Raw genomic sequence first — 6524 nt, 5'->3', positions numbered from 1 at the left:
GGGAAGAGCGAGCGACACAACCTTTCTGTTACTGGCCCAACAATCTAACCTCCAGGTTATCTGCCACTCTAATAGGTAGGTAATGCTAGGTAATAAACACATTCACTTTCATTATGGCTGTTAAACGACTCGTTTTTGACTGAACAGCTATTTCTTACAATAAAATATGTAGCGGAATGATTGATAAAGGAAGAGGAAAGATTCAAAATGAAGTCAACTTAGTTCTTGATTTATTTAAACAATCTGTTCATGAAGTTAGAACACAGGAGCTATACCTCATAGTTGCACAAACATTATTGGACACCATCCAGAAATTATAAATGACAAATGACCATGCAGATGTCTAAATCCCCCTAAAAACAAAGTCAACAACATCCAAGGCTTTTTTTGTTAATGTGAACATGCTGCCTGATTAAACAACTGTTCGGATGCCATTCTTTAAGATTCCTGAGATTCTGGTCTTTAAATGTAGACACGGTGGCTGAGAATGTGTGCAAGTCAGAGCATTAATTCACAAGTATCAGATTCCCAAGAGAAACATTGTCAATACACCAATCAATTATTATTATCTCCTTATTCCTAAAGTCATTCTCCCAAGACAAGGAGGTGCTAAAGCTAATTGTGAACAACGGTGTCCACATTGACATGACATGATTTAACAACAGTAAACAGCAGTCTTAAACGTCTTAATATTGTATATTTCTCTAGGGATAAATAGATAGTACTTGACTTTAAACTGAAATAGGTTCCAGTACTCATTTTGGGTGCTGGCACTGTTTGTATTCAGGTGCAGGAGCTTCACAATACTTCTGAGCTAATATTCTATCAAAGGAATAGGAGCTCAAGCAGTAGAACATTTGAGGTGCCAGTACTCAACTCAGCTGAGCTCCTGCCCAAGCCAAGCACGGTAAATGGCATGATTAAAAAAAAATGCATTTAATAAATGACCAAAAATGTAACTAAATATACAAATAATTATGTAATAAAAGTAATAAATGACTTATTTTTTGTGCACTTTTGTCTGTCTTTATGTCATCCTGTTACTGCCAGTAGGTTTGGATTCATGTACTGTAGCTATTCAACAAAACAATGTCTACAGTGCAAAACAAGAATGAACTAAGACATTCATTGCATCACTCATTTGTGTTTGTTTTGTTGATCACCAATTTCCACTGAATAGGCCTCTCAGTGTACTCTATTGTTATTCAGGCAGAAACCAATGACTTGCAGTCTATCAAAGGTTGATCTGATTGATGGCACAATGCGATAAACTCTCAGTTACATTCATCGGTGTCATTGGTATAAATCCTATTCACAGTGGACATGTCCCTATGAGCTGTAGGAATACTATTCTCATTGTGAAGGGTTTTAAATTGGGAAGAATTGAAATGCATTTAAGGACAAAACCAAGGAAACCATTATGTTTTCTTATAAATGTAAAGCTGACTGTCTAGAACAGATTGAAATACTAGACTGATGTGAATCACTAGACCATAGCAGAAGAACGATTTTGTTTCTCGATGAACAATGCATACAGATGACAAAAATGCCTAAAAGCATTGTGACAACTGTTTGGCAGGATCACATGGTTCTAATTGCATATGCTTTTTGGCCTCAAATTCATTCATCTGTACACCATAAATAATCTGTTTACAAGAAGGCTATGAGATAGTTATGTAGTCAAGCAAGCGACGACTAAGATAAACCCATAGTGCATTAGTGAGGGATACCTGAGTTTGTATTTAACAATATAAAACCGACTTTCCCTTTCCCGCTATATTTCCCTGTGTTGTTCGAACAACCATTTCAGCACAGTAACACAGTTTTACCACCACCACCACCACAGAAAGGTGCACGGATCGTTTTTCAGGTCTCTTTCTTCACAAAGGTCTCTGGAAACTCAAAACTGGTGGCACTAGAAGCACATTGTTGATCTGACTGAGGGAAAACTACAGTATCACTGGCCATTAGCCATCATCAGATAGACTATACATATATACCGGTCTGCCATCACGTCTACAGTTAGGAACTGTACAAAAGTCAGTCATCATGTTCCAACTGGAATCCAGTCTTTGAATGATCTGGAGCAGAAGAGGCCTTTGTCTTTGAGGAATGTTTAACTACTAATATTGTGATCGAAAAGGGACAGAGTTGAATAGAATGAGTCTAATAAAATCTGTGCAAACCCCCACAAGATCAACAGCAGTTAATTTACCCTCAGATGTCCTTCATCATCCCTCTCTCACCTGCTAGTTACTTCATCTTTAGACAGGAAGTGGACAGCCTGAACCTTCAATTAGAGGGGAAGGTGGGGTTTCATAGATCCAAATTCAGAGAGATGTTGTGTTCAGGAAACATCCCTTGAAATTAAAAATCCTTCCATTGAAATCAACATTGAGAATATAAATCCTCACCAGTTTTCTACAAGATTCAGGCATATGGGTTATCAAGTATGTAACGATACAGCTGAAAGTACTTTAATAGATATTTGGGTGCATACATAGGCTCTTTAGGGTCTGTGGGTGGGTACTCCCCCAGCGAGCCATCGAACCATCCCCCAGTCCGGATCAAGCCCTTGATGTAATTCAGGTCTCGTTTTTCCACGTAGTCGCCCCAGCGGGGGAAGTCTCCATTCTGGGCAGAGATGAGCTTTTGGGAGATTCCCTCTGGTCTGAAGCACCAGGAACAGTGCCAGCCTGCGTAGTGGACAGGGCTCCCAATTGACCACTGCACCAGATGTGTCCACTCTCCCTCTGATAGTTCCGGAAACCCGGCATGGAGTAGTATTCCCTGCGCCTCAGTAATATCCCGTCTCCATTGTAGACAGTGAAGAGCATGACGGTGCAGACGGAGAGAACTTCCAGTGTCCCAGTCTGCCTCCAGAAGAAACCATAAAGGGACTTTCTCATGTGGATGGACACAGGTTCCGTCCAGCCGTCGTAGAGTTTGAGGAAGAGGATGCCCTCGCGGGCAGGGATCTCGTCTGCATCGTTGATGAGGAAGACATCATCTGGCCTGGCGCCTTGCACCCTGGACATCCCGTCACGGCTTAGAAATGTTCGCAGGTAGTCGTCAGCAATCCACCCGTTCTGCTGGCCACCTTTAGGGAAGTGATCGAGGATACATAGAGGATCTTGTGGTGTACATAGTTGTAGGTTCCGTTAAGCAAAAGCGCAGGAAGTGCAGTGGCTTGGAATTTCCGTAGGCTGTGAAGTTTGACTCACACACCAGAAGAGGTCCACGGCATCGGCCAACTCATGAAAGCGGGCGTGGAGGAGGTCAAACTCGTGGTTGATATTAATGGCATTGATGACCCTTCGAGGAACCTCTCTCAGTGTCAGACGAGCCTTAGTGGGCAGGTTGGAGTGTTGCACCGTGGTGGGGATGCCACAGTGAGGGCCGTGCCAGCCTGGGCGACACATACACTTCACCAGCCTTTTTCCCCAGGCTGTTTTCTCCTGGGCTGACTTGGGTTCCTCTTGGTGTGCATGCAGGATCTTACGCTGGCCCTCTCCGGGTTCCTGGACCTTTTGTCCTAAATGGTCTTTGAGATAAGTCATTTCCGTCCCCTCTATGAAGCAGTATGCTCCAGACTTGGTGCGCACAAAGAACTGGGTGGGGTCATCGCTAAGATGGAAGCTCCGTTTGTGAAGTTCCTCCAATGGTCCTTTGGGGTCTGGAGAGTGACCGTCATTCTGTTAACATTCCCTGAGTCAGGCTGCTCCTTCCGCCACAGGTCCTGAGTGGGAAACAATAGGAGTCAAATTAAACATATCAATGACAATGTCATATAGACCCAAAACAATGTATGGGGAAAGTCATGTCATCTGCCCCTTCACCTCACTGCCACGTTCAATCTTTCTCCCCCCCTCTCTGCGTTTCCCTGGTCCTCCCGGTATGCCTCTGGTTCCCACAGCCAGTGTCGAAGGGTACAGGCCCAGGCAGAGGCCTCCTCTCTGGGTGAGCATTGTTTGAAGGGTTCCCCTCCCTCTCCAGAGGAAACTCAGGGCATTGACAGAGGAGGCATACAGCTCACTCAGTATAGGCATGTGGTGGAGGGCCTTGTAGTTGTGAAGCTGGGAGAAGACACACAGAGCCAATGCGCAGAAGAAAAAAAACTTGTGCCTTTGCATCTTCATCCTGAAAAACAAACAACACACACATACAACTCTTTACCTAAACTGAAGTTTACAAACTCCTTACTTAACTGTAACTCAGGCATGTGCACTATCTGGTTCTACCTGTGCAGAGCACATGCCCCTTACAGTCTTCAAAGTTCCCTTTTAGGTGGTGGTATAATTTCCACCAAAATATTTTTTTATACATTTTTTGTCATTGTTATTCGCCACCCCTCAACCCGTCCGTTGGTTCCCCGTCCTTTGTAGCTATCTACCTTGCCAGAAGATTCAGGAGATGGAGACGGAGATGGAGAGGAGACAGAGGGACAGAGAGGAGAGGAGATGGAGAGGAGAAAGATGGAGAGGAGACAGACGGACAGAGAGGAGAGGAGATGGAGAGGAGAAAGATGGAGAGGAGACAGACAGACAGAGAGGAGATAGACAGAGAGGAGAGGAGATGGAGAAGAGATAGACGGAGAGGAGATGGAGAGGAGACAGACGGGCAGAGAGGAGAGGAGATGGAGAGGAGAAAGATGGAGAGGAGACAGACGGACAGAGAGGAGAGGAGATAGACAGAGAGGAGAGGAGATGGAGAGGAGATGGAGAGGAGACAGACGGACAGAGAGGAGAGGAGATAGACAGAGAGGAGAGGAGATGGAGAGGAGAAAGACGGAGAGGAGACAGAAGGACAGAGAGGAGAGGAGATGGAGAGGAGATAGACGGATATGGAGAGGAGACAGACGGACAGAGAGGAGAGGAATGGAGAGGAGACAGACAGAAGGAAAGACAGAGGGGAAAGACAGACAGAGGAGAAAGACAGACAGAGGAGAAAGACAGACAGAGGAGAAAGACAGACAGAGGAGAAAGACAGACAGAGGAGAAAGACAGACAGAGGGGAAAGACAGACAGAGGGGAAAGACAGACAGAGGAGAAAGACAGACAGAGGAGAAAGACAGACAGAGTAGACATACAGAGGAGAATACGACAGATAGACAGACAGAGGAGAAAGACAGACAGAGGAGAAATACAGACATAGGAAAAGACACAGAGGGGAAAGACAGACACAGGGGAGACAGACAGAGGAGAGACAGACAGAGGAGACAGACAGAGGAGAAAGACAGACAGAGGAGAAAGACAGACAGGGGAGAAAGACAGAGGAGAAAGACAGACAGAGGAGAAAGACAGACAGAGGAGAAAGACAGACAGAGGAGAAAGACAGACAGAGGAGAAAGACAGACAGAGGGGAAAGACAGACAGAGGGGAAAGACAGACAGAGGAGAAAGACAGACAGAGGAGAAAGACAGACAGGGAGACATACAGAGGAGAAAGACAGACAGAGGAGACAGACAGAGGAGAAGAAGACAGACAGAGGGAGAAATACAGACATAGGAGAAAGACAGACAGAGGGGAAAGACAGACACAGGGGAGACAGACAGAGGGAGAGACAGACAGAGGAGACAGACAGAGGAGCAAGACAGACAGAGGAGAAAGACAGACAGGGGAGAAAGACAGAGGAGAAAGACAGAGGAGAAAGACAGGACACAGGGGAGACAGACAGAGGAGAGACAGACAGAGGAGAAAGACAGACACAGGGGAGACAGACAGAGGAGAGACAGACAGAGGAGAAAGACAGACACAGGGGAGACAGACAGAGGAAGAGACAGACAGAGGAGAACGACAGAGGAGAAAGACAGAGGAGAAAGACAGAGGAGAGAGACAGACAGAGGAGACAGACAGAGGAGACAGACAGAGGAGACAGACAGACCACAGGGGAGACAGACAGAGGGAAGACAGACAGAGGAGAAAGACAGAGGAGAAAGACAGACAGAGGAGACAGACAGAGGAGAAAGACAGAGGAGAAAGACAGACAGAGGGGAGACAGACAGACAGAGGAGAAATAAAGAGGGAAAGACAGAGGGAAAGACAGACAGAGGAGAAAGACAGACAGAAAGACAGACAGAGGAGAAAGACAGACAGAGGGGAGACAGACAGACAGAGGAGAAAGACAGAGGGAACGACAGAGGAGAAAGACAGACAGAGGGGAGACAGACAGAGGAGAAAGACAGACACAGGGGAGACAGACAGAGGAGAGACAGACAGAGGAGTCAGACAGACACAGGGGAGGCAGACAGAGGAGAAAGACAGACACAGGGGAGACAGACAGAGGAGAGACAGACAGAGGAGACAGACAGAGGAGAAAGACAGACAGAGGAGAAAGACAGACAGGGGAGAAAGACAGAGGAGAAAGACAGACACATGGGAGACAGACAGAGGAGAGACAGACAGAGGAGAAAGACAGACACAGGGGAGACAGACAAAGGAGAGACAGACAGAGGAGAAAGACAGACACAGGGGAGACAGACAGAGGAGAGACAGACAGAGGAGACAGACAGAGGAGAGAGACAG

General features: G+C 46.1%; 1 pseudogene; it reads right to left on the bottom strand.

The window, feature by feature from the left end:
• Positions 1-2317: 2317 nt before the first annotated feature.
• LOC116374284 (beta-1,4-mannosyl-glycoprotein 4-beta-N-acetylglucosaminyltransferase-like) lies at positions 2318-4256 on the bottom strand (annotated as a pseudogene).
• Positions 4257-6524: the final 2268 nt, after the last annotated feature.

This window comes from Oncorhynchus kisutch, linkage group LG6 (assembly GCF_002021735.2).
Source record: "Oncorhynchus kisutch isolate 150728-3 linkage group LG6, Okis_V2, whole genome shotgun sequence".
Classification (NCBI taxonomy): domain Eukaryota; kingdom Metazoa; phylum Chordata; class Actinopteri; order Salmoniformes; family Salmonidae; genus Oncorhynchus; species Oncorhynchus kisutch.
The sequence above is the reverse complement of the archived record's forward strand: the minus strand, read 5'-3'. Positions and strand labels throughout refer to the sequence as shown.